We start from the raw sequence: 12,261 nt of genomic DNA, 5'->3' as shown, positions 1-12,261 counted from the left end.
TTACTAATTATTTATTCTATTTACTTAACCGTACTTAGGTAAATGCATTTCATTTATTAGTTGTAGTCTAGGAGTTTGTTATAATTTTTTGACAATACTAGAGTCTGTTCTCTCCTAAGTCATACTTATCCTCTCATCTTGTTCGAGGACTTTCCACCTTATGTGGATGTATGCTTAGTTGTCACACTTATCTCCTAGCATCTTCTAGCTTGTTCTAGGAGATTCCTGGAGCTATTTATATTTGGGCTCCCTCATTGTATTTTAACATCAATAACATCACATTCTTATTGTAAATACATATTTTCTTGTGTTGCAATATCTTCTTCTCTCTGATGTCCATTTAGAGTTTTTCCCTTGCTCCACGCTCTTCCTTCCTTGGCTTCTCTTTGACAGGCTTTCACATGCAGGTGATCTTGGGCATCTTCGAAGTTAGATTTTATCAACTCCAACATGGTATCAGAGCCTCCCTACTGCTACTTCATTAAAGAAATTTTGAAGCTGTGATTTGGAGTCACAAACCCTAGGTTTTTTATGCATTTTTTTTTCAAATTGGGGGAACAAAAAATTTTTGGAGTACATTGGGCCCAAACGGATGCTGCCATTGGATTCAGAAGGCGCTTTTTAGCTAGGATCCATATAAAATTTATTAATTTTAATCGCGTAAAATGCTGACATCAGCATGATGTCAGCACTACATCAGCACCTTCTTGCCTCTCCTTCAGGGTTATTTTGGACCTACCTTTAGGTTTTTTGCCATAACTTGAGCATACAGAGGTATTTTTCTAATCTGAAAGAAGTATTGAAAAGCTGGTTCCAAGACGGAGACATTGCTGTAGGTATTTTTAATTTTTGATGCATTTTTGTAGCTTATTTTTTCACTTTAAGTCTAAAGTTATATTTTTAACTCCGACAAGCATATCTTTTGCATCCCATGCCCAGTTTTTGAAAAATTTATATTTTTGGAAAGCTAGTTCTATCACCTTTTCAGAAATGTGGTCCTTTCTCTTAGTTTTTGGCCCATGCTCTTTCTATCATATTTTTGGTGTTTTTGCTATATGGTGGATATCTTGAGTGTTTTAGGCTTGAGATCATTTTCCTGGCATGGTTTCCTTTGTTTTGAGTTGTATTATATTTTTTTGTAGCTTGTTTTTAGTTTTGATCATTGTAGCTATCATTTTGAAGCACTTTTATGTATCGCACTGAGATAAAGTGCCACTCTTGCATCCCAGGGGTCATGAACATTGTTTTTGAGTCAGTTGTGCATGCACTATTTTCATAAAGCACCATGGGGGGGATAGTTGTCTACTATTTTAGGCCTTCTCCCTTTTTCAAGCAAGTGTCCCTTCCATGACATTAGCCCCATGCAACATCAGTGTGACTGTTTCTTTATAGGTATTTCTACCTCTTCCTCTCTCATCATTCTTGGTTCGTCTGCAAGAGACTTTTTCCCACCTTCTTAGTTGCCTGTCATCTCACCCCATCTACATTAAGGGGTAGTTATGATGTTGTTCTAATGCATCCATGGTTTGACAGTTCAATAATGTGAATCATGTATTCAGTAGTTGATCCTATATACAAGGCAATTGTAGTGGCTAGCTACCTATGCATTTCACTAAGATGGATCATCTACCATATAGACATGCTCAGCTCACGCCTTCTTCTTCCATGGAGGCTCTTCAGATTAGTAGTTTGGCAGATTTTGTAGCTTCTTCGTGCTTCAGTGATGCTTCTTCATGATCACTCCTTGTTCCTATTTTAGGGAACAATTTCCCTAGTTGGAGGCTTGTTCAGTTCTTCACTAGGTTACCTCTTTTTGGGGGAGGATTTTTCCCATGTGGTTTTCTCTCTTTCCCCATTTACATAGGTTGCATTCTTTTACATTGTTCATGGGTACCTAACATGGCCTTGTTGCTGGGACCTATTCTGCATTTTGTCTTAGTTTTGTGAGCTTAAGAAATTTCCCTAAGTTGCACTTAAGGGGGGTGTTACAGTAAATAATTAATAATTAATTATTTATTCTATTTACTTAAGCTTACTTAGGTAAATGCATTTCATTTATTAGTTTTAGTCTAGGAGTTTTTTATGAGTTGTTGACAATATAGGAGTTTTTTCTCTCCTAATTCATACTTATCCTCTCACCTTGTTCGAGGACTTTCCACCTTATGTGGATGTATGCTTAGTTGTCACACTTATCTCTTAGCATCTTCTAGCTTGTTCTAGGAGATTCCTAGAGCTTTTTATATTCAGGCTTTCTCATTGTATTTTAACATCAATAACATCACATTCTTATTGTAAATACATTTTTTTTTGTGTTGCAATATCTTCTTCTCTCTCATGTCTGTTTAGGGTTTTTCCCTTGCTCCATGCTCTTCCTTCCTTGGCTTCTCTTTGACAAGATTTTGCATGCAAGTCATCTTGGGCATCTTCGGAGTTGGATTTCATCAACTCCAACATTCTTGAGGTTGTCTTGATGACATGGTCTAAAGGACTAAGTTTGATTCAATGTTGTACAAAAGTTACACTTGATTTACTAGAAGTAGTGAAGAAATAGAACATTGGAAAATAGAGTTATGATGATTTATCACTATCTTTCATTTGAGATGTAATGAAGAGATGCACAGTCACATAGTGATAGAGGACAGTTGTATGATAATACTAGTGTGTACACAAGACATGGTTTCACATTTGTGAAGTTTTCTATAGACTATGAGTTGAAAATGTTGTTGTATTTGTGAATTAATTAATTATCTTATTTTAATTAATTGGGGGAGCATCAAGGTCGACTCAAGAAATTATTCTAACGATATAGTATAAAGGAAAGTTTTTTGTAAGTGAATCTTGATTTAGAAGATCAAGTGGAATGTGAAGTATTAGTGTTAGTGCAAGAAGGAGCAGAATGCTTGTTGAATACATGTAGGTGATCCAACATATCATTGGATGTGTGATATGAGATTTAGTTATAAGATCTGAAGGACAAGTACATTTCATTTCTACTATTCTACAAGTTGAATAATACAGAGATCATTTGGATAGTGGGATCTTTGATCTTAACCTTGAAGCTATTTAGGCAGTGGGTCTAGTAATCTTCTAGGTAAAAGCACAGATCTATGTCACTGTTTATGATATCAAAACCTATTTTGGTCAAATCTCATTTCTCTATCAAAACTCAATTTTTTTCAAAAACTAAAAATACCCTTTTATAGATCTTAGATTCAATATCATCATTATATAATTTTTTGAGTGTTTTGATTAGTTATAATATGTTATAATCTCAAAATATTATAAGTTGATATTTCAGCATTTCAGAAGATGCTCCCTCAAAAAAGGTAAAAAATAAAATAAATCATATCGAAAAAATTAAAAAATTAAATCTATCTCTAGAGGAGAGAATCCTCTTCACAAATATGTGATTTTTTTTCAAGAAGGTATAGATTTGATAGGGAAGTTTTGATGGGAGAAAAAAACTGTTGGATTCTAATAAGGTCAAACTTGAGTACTTATAACAAAGAAATATACATCAAAAATAATATGTTTTGTTTTGTTCACTAGCTATACAGGTCATCTATAGGATATTTTCAAATTAGAACAAAAAATATGATTTGCATATAATTGTTTGATGGGAACTACACCCTATATTTTTTACAATTAAAAAATAGACTTCAAAATAAAATAAAATGAATAAATTCTTACTCAAAAAAATTATAAAAATTATAGGCATAAAATTCATCCAATTCTATACATTTCATCAATTTACATCATCTTTATATTTTAAACAAAAATACCATTTTTTTTCATTAATGTTGAACTGTCACATTCTAATATCACATTTCTTTATAAAAGGTGACATAAGTTTGTGCTTTTACCCTTCCATAACTCCTAATAGGGTTGACACAACCCTTAACAGGGTTGGAATATCCTAACAAGGATTCAAAATCTCCTAAAAAGGACTCATATGTACTAAATATTGTAACAGACTCCTAATAGGGTTCACCCTCTAACAAGGAATATTTATATTAGTAGATCATCTTGTTGGTATCATCCCCACTAGGGTTTTCGTTTTGATCAAGGGTTTCCCTAGTTAACATATATAGCACATTATTTGTGTATAAGTATCTTGTTGTTGTTTTTGTTTATATTAATCATAGGGTTAAGTTTGTTTAAGGTTAATATTTGTGATGATAGTTGGATAACTGATTCACCTTCCCCTCCCCCCCGCCCCTCTCAATTATATTAGTAGACTATATATTATAAAAATTGGTATCAAAGCATCAAGTCCTTGAAGATAAGGCTTAACAGCTTTGGGGGATCAATGGTGAATATGTTCAAGAAAGATAGTTTGAGATTTGATTGAGGCAACTATGATAGTTGGAAGGAAAAGATGAAGACTCATTTTTTGTTCATGGGTCTAGGTTATTGGATCTTGACATAGAGTGAGAAGAAAATTGTGGAAGAAGGAAAGCTTGAAGAATGTAATGAAGTATAGAGAGAGTTGTTCATGTGTAACATGAGAGCCAGAGAAGCCCTACTATTAGTTCTTCTAGAGAATAAATACAATTAGCTAAAGACATGTCAAACTTATCATGAAATTTTCAAAGCATTAGAAGTTACTTTTGAAGATGATGATCATGCAAAAATAGTGAAATTGCAAAGTTGGATTTGCACATTTCAAGATGCTAAGATGATGGACAATGAATCCATCACAAATTATGTAGGAAGAATATGAGAAATTATTGCAGGTATTCAATCGCTTCGTGGAACTAAACAAGATTATGAGGTTATATGAAAGATTTTGAAAAGTTTATCACTAGCATTCAAGCAAATGGCTTAGATGATTCAACTAGTAATTCCCTACACTAAAGATTTCAAAAAAGAAACTTTGTTTTGAAGATTATAATTTGTAGATGTAGAAATGAATTAGTTTGGAGAATTAGCTAGAGTTGAGACAACTTTTGGTGCTATGAACATTCAACCTAATCTGTCAAGAAATACAAGCGCAAGAGAAGACTTTTCCAGAAGTAGCAGATCTGAAGAAGATAAGAAGATTGAGGAAGGAATAGCCCTTCTGGTAAGAAGATAAAAAGATGCTAAGAAAATCTTTAGGTGTTGGAGTTGTGATGAATATGGTCATTAGGCATCTAAATGTCCTAAAAGAGAGGAAAAAAATTAGAGGAAAATTATGCCTAGATGAGATAAGGATATAAATTATTTATATGCTAATGAGGATGAAGAATGTGATGAAAAGGATCAGAGTGAAAGTGATGATGTATTAATACTTGTGGAAATTAAGGAAGATAACCTTGATAGAGAAATTAGAGAAGAGAGAGCTCTAGCTACCCAAGTTGAGAAGAAATTAGATTGAATAATTGATATGGATGTTCACATCACATGACTAGTGATATGAAAAAAATTATTAAGCTCAAAAATAATGATGGAGGTATTGTTAGAATTGGTAACAATGCAACCTATCATATTATAGTGATTGGATCTATTACTCTTGATGGTAAAACTAACACTCGTGGTGTTTACTTTGTTTATGGTTTGAACCATAACTTGTTAAGTGTTGGATAGTTGGTAGATAAAGGATATCTATTGCAATTCATAGAAAAGACTTGCATTATCAAAGACAAATATAGTAAGCTAATAGGTATTGGAACTAGATCCAAAGGTAATATATTTTGGTTGAATCCTACTGAAATAACATGTTTGGTTGCAAAGGTTGATAATAGTTCGGTATGACATACAAGTTTTTCTCATATAAACTTTGATAATATTGTGAAAGTTAATAGTACATTTTTAGTGAGAGATTTGCCTAATATAATTCAGCCTACTAATGTTGTTTGCAAGGAATGTATTTTGGCTAAGTAGAGGAAAGTATCTTTTCCTAGAAAAAAAGTCCTCAACTATAGAGAAATTGGAGATTGTTTACACAAATCTGAGTGGTCCTACAAGAACTAGAGGATTCTATGGTGAAAGGTACTTTATTATTTTTTTTGATGATTTCACTAGGATGATGTGGGTAGAATTTCTTAAGGAAAAATCTAAAGCATTTGAGAAATTCAAAATATTCAAGAACAGAGTTGAAAATGAATCTAGCGTCAAGATTAAGTGTTTAAGATTAGATAGAGGAGGAGAGTTCACCTCTAGAGAGTTCAACATGTTCTATGAAGAGAATGGAATTAAAAGATAGTTATCTTCACCTAGAACACCTAAATAGAAAGGGATTTCTAAAAGAAGGAACAAGTTAGTAGCAGAAGAAGGAAGAGCAATCTTATTTGAAAATAATGTCTCAAGGATATTTTGGAGAGAAGCATTTAACAGTACAATATAAATAATGAATAGAGTATATATCAGATGGTCATTCACCATCAGTCAAGTATTTCAAAATATTTGGAAGTAAGTGTTACATAAAGAGAGATGATGATATTGGTAAGTTTGATCCTAGAAGAGATGAAGGTATGTTTCTTGGTTACTCATTGAAAAGAAAAGCATATAAATGTTTCAACTATAGAACTAAGACAATATTCGAGGATGCAAATTAAGGTTTGAAGAAAAGTTTGGTACTAAAGAGAAGATGGTAGATTATAATTCTGTTGAAGAAGAGGATAATTCTGGATTTGTTAGACAAAGCGTTGAAGTTCTTTTTGAGACTAATAATGATTTGTAGAAAGAAGTTTTTTTTTAGAATAGAGAAGATTAGATATCCAAACCTAGGAAAGAGATCAAAGTTGAGATGTCAACTCCTACTTCTAGTAGAAACATGAAAAAAAATCACCCTCTAGAGTAGATAATTAGAACGAAGGATAAAGATGTGATGAGAAGGACCAAAGTGAATGAAGAATTGTGTCTAATTTCTGAAGTGGAACCTAAGAGAACATATGAGGCATGTAAATATGATCACTAGATGCAAACTATGAAAGAATAACTAGATCAGATTGTGAAGAATGAAACATGGGAATTAGTCCCTAGACCTAAAGACAAGAATGTGATAGGAACCAAATGGGTATTTAGAAATAAGATGAATGAGAAAGGAGAATTTGTGAGAAACAAGGCCAAACTAGTTTGTAAAGCTTACTCACAACAACAAGGCATAGATTATGAAGAAACCTTTGCACCCATGGCAAGAATGCAAGAAGTAAGGATTTTCTTGGCTTATGCAACAAGCAATAATTTCAAGCTTTATAAGATGGATATCAAGTGAGCTTTTCTAAATGGAGAACTTGAAGAAGAAGTCTACATTGAGCAACCTGAAGGATTTCCTTTGGGAGAAGATAAAGATTTTGTATGTAGATTAAAGAAATCACTGTATGGTCTAAAGAAAGCACCTAGAACTTGGTATTCAAGGTTGGACATGTATTTATCAAATCTTAGATTTATCAAAGGTACATCAAATGGTAATTTGTATTTGAGGAAAATTGATTATGGTCTATTTATCATTGTAATATTTGTGGATGACATAATATTTGGATGAAATGATGAAGAAAGTGACAAGTTTGTTGAAGAGATGAAAAATGAATTTGAAATGAGCATGATAGGTGAAATGAAGTTTTTCCTAGGGGTGCGAAGTGCATAGAAAAACATGGGATATTTATTTCACAAACTAATTATCTAAAAGATTTATTGAAAAGATTTGGTTTGGAAAGTTACAAACTTGTTGGTAGACCCATTGTAACTAGTCACAAGTTATCTAATAAATATGAGACACCTATAGTTGAGAAGATGAAGAATAGATTTGTGATTGGAGGGTTGCAATATCTAACTCACACCAGACCAAATATACAAAATGTAGATGGGATTGTGGCAAGATTTCAAGCTAATCCAAAAGAGTATCATTGTGTAGTAGTAAAAAGGATATTAAAATATTTAATGGGTACATCTAATTATAGAATATGGTATGATAGGTCAAGTGATTTTACCTTGTGCACATATACTAATGTATATTGGGCAGAGAATATAGATGATAGAAAGAGAACCAATGGTGAAGCATTCCTTTTTGGAGGAGGATTAAATTTTTTTGGTTAAGAAAGAAACATGACTGTATATCTTAGAGTACAACCAAGGAAAATTATCTTGCAACAACAAATAACTATATTCATGTTATGTGGATGAAATAAATGTTGAAGGATATTGGAATTGATTTTACAAAAATTGTTATCATTTAATGTGATAACACAAGTACAATAAGTATGTCAAAGAATCCAATATTTCATTCTAAGACAAAGCACATATCCGTAAAGTATCATGTTTTGAGAAAGAAGGTAGTAGAGAAAGAAATAAGGTTGGAGTATGTAAGCATTAAAGATCAGATTTTAGATACCTTTATGAATCCTTTGCATAAAGATAATTTTGAGTACCTAAGAGGTATGCCAAGGGTTATGGCCCTACCTAGTTTAGATTAGATGATGCAAGGAATGCATCAATCAAGTGGTACAGAGCAATATGGTTAGACTAGATTGAATCTTAATGTTTTGTGTATGGGGGATTATCTAATATGCACTAAGTCATGAAGGAATCTTGGTAATTGGTACTTGGTATTGAATAGTTTCCCTTGACACTCATGATGGCTGATAATTTAAGAAGTTGATTAGCAATTGGTATATAACAATTTTTATTGTGATTGACACCTTTGACATTGATGTAAATGGGTGAGATAATGTACATGAAAAACGTATTGAATGAATGCACATAATCAAGAGAAGCACCTATTGAGATGGTGATGGGGGAGAATTATCTCTTTAGGGAGATTTAGAAAGATTCATGTAAGTGCATAGGAGAATTATGAAAGTGTGCAGATGGAAGTGTAAGAGCACATATGTAGGTAGAAAGTATTACAAGTTGTTTACTATGAATAACTACTGTCGATCCTAAAAGAAGAAGAAGAATAGTACGGTATTCTAAATATTCTAGAAGATTTGATTAATGAAGAGGATTTGAGAAGATGTTAGTAGCAGAGTACAATTTGGTATTGTTGGAACTTAGATGTTTTTCATCTATGTTTCCATCAATGGCAAGGAGGGAGATTTTTAGTATGAATTATGATGATACTACATTTGGGAAGTATCCTAACCATTGGAGAGTATTGATACATTTTATTCAAAACTATATTTGTCATTGATGTCAACATAGTAGTAATTCTATTAAGACTGGGAGAATAGTAGTTAGTAATCTTATATGCAAAGAAGCTAAGGAACTTTCAAATGATGCTCAATAAAGGATATGTTCTTAAGATTTCCCTAATGATGTGGTCTAAAGGACTAAGTCTGATTCAATTTTGTACAAAAGTTACACTTGATTTACTAGAAGCAATGTAGAAACAAAGCAATAGAAAATAGAGTTCTAATGATCTATCACCATCTTTCATCTGAGATGTAATGAAGAGATACACAATCACATAGTGATAAAGGATAGTTGTGTGATGATTCTAGCATGTGCACAAGACATGGTTTCACACATGTGAATTTTTGTATAGACTGTGATATGACAGTGTCTTTGTAATTGTCAATTAATTAATTATCTTATTTAGTTAATTGGGAAGCGTCAAGGATGACTCAAGGGATTATTATGAAGATACAGTATAAAGGAAAGTTGTTTGTAAGTAAATCTTGATTTAGAGGAACAAGTGGAGTGAGAAGTATTAGTGTGCAATTTAAGATGGAGTGGAATGCTTGTTGAATGCATGCAAAAAATCAAAGGGATCATTAGATGTGTAGTATGAGGTCTAGTTACAAGATTTGAAGGAGCATAAGTTTGGTTGACAGGATAGAGAAAAAGGAAGATGCAAGTTTCATTTCTATTATTTTGTAGGGAATAATATAGACATCATTTAGACAATGGGTTCTTTGATCTTAACCTTAAAGCTATTTGGACAATGGGTCCAACTATCTTCCACAACTCCTAACAAGGTTGGCACAACCCTTAATAGGGTTGGACTCTCCTAACAGGGATTCAAAGTATCATAATAAGGACTCATATGCACTAAATGTTGTAATAGACTCCTACCAGGGTCCATTCTCAAAGAAATAATATTTATATTAGTACATCATCTTGTGGGTACCATCTGCACTAGGTTTCTCCCATTGATCAAGGCTTTCCCTAGTTAACATATTTGGTGTTAATTGTGTATGAGTATCTTTTTGTGGTTTCAGTTTATATTAATCACATGGTTAAGTTTATTTAGTGTTAATTTTTGTGATGGTAGTTGTACAATTGATTCACCTGCCACCACCTGCCCCCCCCACCATTATATCAATGGACTATATATTTTAATAGTGATAGTGAAAAGAAGATGTGGGATGTTGGTTACACCATCTATGGACATAATACAAATGTTTTGAGAGATAAATTTGAAAGTCTTAAAGTTAAGTTTGACGAAATGAGGATGTAAGAAGATGAGAATGTTGCTCAATATTTCTCAAGGATAAAAGATGTTGCTAGTGCTATAAGAGGATTTATTCCATTTTTCCCTAATATGACTAAATTAATGATAAAATAAACTACTTAATATATTGCCAAATATACTACATTATATACTACCATATATACTACCAAATATATATACTACAATATATATACTACCAAATCAACTACAAAATATAATACAATATATATTACCCAAGAAACTATCTAATATACTACAAATATATTTCCAAATATACTACCGTATATACTACCCAAAAATATCAAATATACTACCAAATATATTACCAAATAAACTACCAAAATTACCAAATAAACTACTGTATAAACTACCAAGTAAAAACAATAAATGAATAAATCAATGACCTAATCAATGATTAAAATAGTTTAGTCATAAATTTGGTTGGGAGATAAATGTTTGATAATAAACTACCTTTGGTTACATGATCAAAATTAGTCACATATGTACAATTTTTAGTAATTTAGTTAGTATTATATTGTTGTTTTTGTACTAGTGTACGATAGATGATGAGACTATATTAAGGAAAGTTTTGAGAACACTATTTTCCATCAATGTTATTAGAGTTTCTATAATACAAGAACTGAGATGTGTACCCAGTTCTAATCTGACTCTTGAAGGTGTGCTAGGTAGCCTCACTGCTTTTTAGCTATCCAATTTTAACAACTTCAAATCTAACAATGTTGAACCTTCTTTCAATGGTAATGTTTCATTGAAGCAACCTAATAAGAAGAAGAAGAAAAAGCTAAAATATGTTTCCAGCGACAGTTCACATCATATGACTCGAGATAAAAGTAAGTCCAATATCTTGAATTATTATGATGGAAATAGTGTAGCATTTGGTAATGATGCACCCTATCTGATAAAAGGAAATGGTTTTATCAAACTCATAGGAAAGGATTTATGTGATAATGCTTATTATGTTGAAGGACTGAACTATAATTTATTTAGTGTGTCACAACTGAATATTTTAGGTTACAAGGTTGAGTTTGAGAACAAAATTGCTAAGATATATGACACTGATGGGAAACTAATGGGAAATGGTTATCAAACTAGAGGTAATCTATTGAATCTTTATATGGATGATGCTACTTGTTTGGTTGTAGAATTAAATGATGTCTGGCTATGGCACAAGAGGTTATGTCATGTTAATTTTGATAACTTGGTTAGTATCAGTAACATGAGAAGAGTCAGAGGTTTGCCAAAGTTGAAGAAACATAACAATATATTTTGCAAACAATGTTAGTTAGGAAAAATGTCAAAGTCTAGTTTTAAGTGTAAGACTCACACCTCTAAAGAAATTTTGGAGATTATTTATATTGACTTATATGGACCAATTGACATACAAATGATAAGTACATTATGCTATTTTTCATGATTATTCTAGGATAATGATAGTTATGTTTTTGAAATAGAAATATGATGCTTTGCAAACATTTAAGTGCTACTTAGCAAGAGTTGAAAATGAAATATGTAAAAGTATGAAATTTTTGAGATCTAAAAGAGGAGGAGAATTTACATCAAATGATTCTAAGATGTTTTGTAATGACAGAGGAATCAAAACACAAACATCTACTCTTAGAACCCCTACCGAAAATGGAATTTCTTAAAGGAGGAACAAATATGTAATGGATTGTTCTAAGACACTCATGATGGAGAAGAATGTTTCTTTGAAATACTAGAGAGGGGTTGTAAGTATAGTTTTCTATACCTTGAACTATGTGCAAGTTGAGAAAGGTACTCATTCAACACCCTTTGAGCTATGTTATGGATACTAACCAAATGTAAAATATTTTAATGTATTTGGAAGCAACTGTTATATTCTCAAA

Source organism: Cupressus sempervirens, chromosome 7 (assembly GCF_028749045.1).
Source record: "Cupressus sempervirens isolate cs-2001-9-10 chromosome 7, ASM2874904v1, whole genome shotgun sequence".
Taxonomy (NCBI): Eukaryota; Viridiplantae; Streptophyta; class Pinopsida; order Cupressales; family Cupressaceae; genus Cupressus; species Cupressus sempervirens.
The sequence above is the reverse complement of the archived record's forward strand: the minus strand, read 5'-3'. Positions refer to the sequence as shown.